General features: G+C 33.8%; 1 protein-coding gene across 3 annotated transcripts in view; it reads left to right on the plus strand.

Moving 5' to 3' along the window:
- Positions 1 to 129, plus strand: part of SYNCRIP (synaptotagmin binding cytoplasmic RNA interacting protein) — a 25,872-nt gene extending 25,743 nt beyond the window's left edge. For all 3 annotated transcript variants that reach the window (XM_061207698.1, XM_061207697.1, XM_061207702.1), the window contains one exon: positions 1 to 129. This exon is cut by the window's left edge. The gene's annotated coding sequence lies outside the window, so the exon portion shown is untranslated.
- The last annotated feature ends 3,494 nt before the right edge of the window (positions 130 to 3,623 follow it).

Raw genomic sequence — 3,623 nt, forward strand, 5'->3', positions numbered from 1 at the left:
GGTTTTATACACACCAGTTTCCCCAGTAAATGCAAATTTAACAAGAAAATTAGACATGTCATATGTTCAAACTGCTCATGGCAAACAATCATTTTGCATTCCTGCAAATAAAATTGTTTTATACTGTAAGCTGGAGGCGAGTGTAACTTATTTTTGTAATAAAGTTTTTATTTTTTTTATGTGTCATTAATATAAATGTGTGTTAGTATAGAAATATTCTGGTTTAAAAACTTAGAAATGCACACATTTCAGTATGTTTATTTGTACTTACATAATTTTAGATAGTGGTTGCCAATAGCCTGTATGTTTCACATTAATTGGTTTTTTTTTATGTTATCTTAATAAACCATTTTAGTATGTTGTATGTCAGTTACTGGGATAGCTGGGACATAGAGTGTAATTTAAAATTTGTCAATAAGTATTCATTGGAATATATGTAAATGTGCCTTGCCGGTTATTGAAACATTACCTACAAAATGAGTATGGGGTGACAAAAATTAGTTCCTGGTGCTTAATGAAACTTTTTGCCACTGATTTTATATATTACCCCGTGCTTTTTTAAAGTACATCTCTCTCAAATCTTAGTGTAAGTTTGAGGGCTACACAGAACATTTACATTTCATTCTAACATATAATGAGTATAATAGGTTGTGGAAAGTGGGTGAACTAAATGTAGCCTTCAGTAAAATTGAATCTCAGTGTAATCCTTGGTGCTGGCATTTCCCAGTTCCAAGGAGTTAAATGATCCCATCAAAGAGGTCATTGCCATGCCTATTGGCACTTTACTGTCATACCCTTTTTAAGGGACACTGTCAAGGTGTTTAAGTTAATTCTCAGAATTATTTGTTGGGATTTTAGAACAGGTTTGTTTGACTTAAGTAAGAACTGCATTGTCAAAGTTGAAAGATGAACATTTTTGTGAGTTCACAAATGTGTTCTTAAGAAAACATTAAAATGTGGAGCTGTGGGTTTCCAAGACTATTTGGCATTCTTAGTTTGGGGATTTGGGAGGGAAAACTGATATTAAAAAATTGTGAAGAATTGATGGGTAATGTAAACAGTGGTGATGAAATATATACACACTCAAGTGAAATTACTTGACAGTGTTCATTTGACTAACTGAATTTAAGCCATTATAATTACTTTTAAAATTAAATAATCATTTGCACTGTTCTGATAATGGGTGCAGTTTTTGAGCAATATAATCAGAGCTAAATATGCATGTAGTGATTAGTGATGTGAACAATTAAGTACTGAGAAGAAATACTAACTGGTATTTTCAAACTTAAATTTCTGTAGTAAAATCAGTATCAAACTCTTATCAGATCAAGGAAAACAGGCAATGCATATAAACATACTTTTGAATGTTGTGTGGCCTATAAAGCAATAATGCAATTTTTATGGAATGTCATGGGATATGAGAAATGGAAATGCAAAAATAACGAATCCTTTAGTAAAAATGTCAACATGTTAAAAAGGGGAATGTTAACTAATGTAGGTTATTGCTATTTGTGATTTGTTTATGGGTTCTTGGCTTTGACAGCTTCAAAGAATGGACAGATGACAAGTTAAAGAAATTTTGTATATATTGTCAAGGAATGGGTCTTAAATCCAAGAGTCAAGTCCCTTCCTTGGGGTGAAAAATGTATCCTTAAAGCATTCTGATTGTTAAAAAAGAAAACTTGAGTTACCTAACCAAAGCAGACGCAAGATTTTGTTTCTGCAGACTACTTGGCAATCAAAAGTGATCATCACTTTAATCAGTTTTTAGAAAGTTGCTTTGCGAGAAAATTGTGTTAGATATATTTTCCCAAACATGCATTTTGTGGAAGGTTTTCCAGCATTGTGACTGAATCAGATGTTAGAAATGGGGGGGGTGGATTTAGCACAAAAAGAGCGGTTGCACACTCATGATGGCCATTGTTGTAGCATCATGAGAAATTTATCTACCAATTACTGCAAGTCTGATTTAAGAAAATACACTTTCTTCATGATAAACTAGGAACAACATAGGAATGGATTGGTGGGGTGACCTCGGGTATTCACTTGTATATAGCTATTTGAAAAGACTTGTATGAGGGTGAATATCATCATGCTAGATGGGCAAAATTGTCACATTCAGGACAGCTTTTTTTTGATCGCTAAGCCAAAAGTCACTGTTGATCAGAAACATAGCAAAAAACAAAAACAAAAAACAAACCAGTATGACATAGTCTATTTAAGGGGAGAAGTTAAAAAGTAGAAGGACTTCGTGTATTTAGGTGAGGGAGCTATCCCCCTAGAGTAAATGATTGCTCAGGTTCCTAAAACTTCCAAGAATACCCACCATGGTTTGTTTTCTCCCCGGTGATGTACACTGTAAAATTTTTATCTGACCGTAGGAATTCAGTGGTGGGTATAAAATGAATGAATAAAGAAGTAACAGTACATAAAATGAACAGACTTGTGGGGATGGTGTTTTAAAGTGTAGTATTAATTACGCAGTAATACCACTCAATAGGGCATGCCACTACTTTCTTGAGATGCTAATTATAAACCAATGTTTAAAGACATTTTTAACTGTGGGCAAATTAGATGGACTTTTTTGTCTGTCACTTTTTAAAAAAGTACTTAAGATGTAAGTTTTATTAGGACCACAGTCTGCCTTCAGTAATATGCCTAAAATATTTTTCAGGACCAGGAGCATTCAGTTGAAAGAAACAAATCTTTTTTATGAATGCAAAACAGTATTACAACTAATGCCCTGGTCCAAAATTAGGTTTTTAATGATATTAACAGTAGTCTGATAAACATTTAGAAGTCTGGCATTGAGAAACAAAAGCTTGTACCTGACTAGTATTTTTATTAAAAAAAAAAAATTAGTTCTGTTAGCTTATTTAAATTCTCTTACATTTATTTATCTGTAGAATTTATATTTATTTCATTCCTTTTATCTCACCGAAAACTGCAGGCTCTCTGATTTGGATTAGATGTGTGAAGTACTGTCTTTTGCCAAAAACCTCAAATTACCTGTTCTTTTCAACGTAGTGGGTTTGTGCTTGTTTGGAGATCAGTTCAAAAACTATCTGTACTATCTGTACTGCCTCTGATGTTAAGATTTTATGTATAGCATAAGGAAGCTAGCTCTGACTATATTTTCCTAAGAATAAAGACCTATTTTTGTAGCATGTCTTAGGATCTCCAGGAGTCCAAGAATTATTGTGGGTGTCCTCCATTTCATCGTTTTTCATTTAACAGCTTTAAAATAGACACTTGGAATCTTTAGAAGTCTTTCGCCTTTTAATTACTCGTACATTCAAAGTAACTAGCCAATGGTAAAAACAAATTCCCCAAGATCCCTAATTCAAGCACATGATTGGGAGATGCTGTATAGGATAAATGTATAGTGTTGGTCTCCACTTAATTGACGATGAAAATATTCTGTGGTCACACACACGCCGGTGGACTCAATGAAGAAGTTACTGGTAATTTGGCTCTGCTTTTCTGGTAACGTGCCGCCACCATTCAGTGCTCAATTCTCTTGTCACTCTGGAGGTTTAGAGATGAGTGACGGAGGTTGTAAGTAATACAGGAGAGGGGAGTGAACAAACTATTTTGCTTTAATAGAATGCTGCACATTCAGG

The sequence above is a fragment of the Eubalaena glacialis genome, chromosome 12 (assembly GCF_028564815.1).
Source record: "Eubalaena glacialis isolate mEubGla1 chromosome 12, mEubGla1.1.hap2.+ XY, whole genome shotgun sequence".
In the NCBI taxonomy this organism is placed as follows: Eukaryota; Metazoa; Chordata; class Mammalia; order Artiodactyla; family Balaenidae; genus Eubalaena; species Eubalaena glacialis.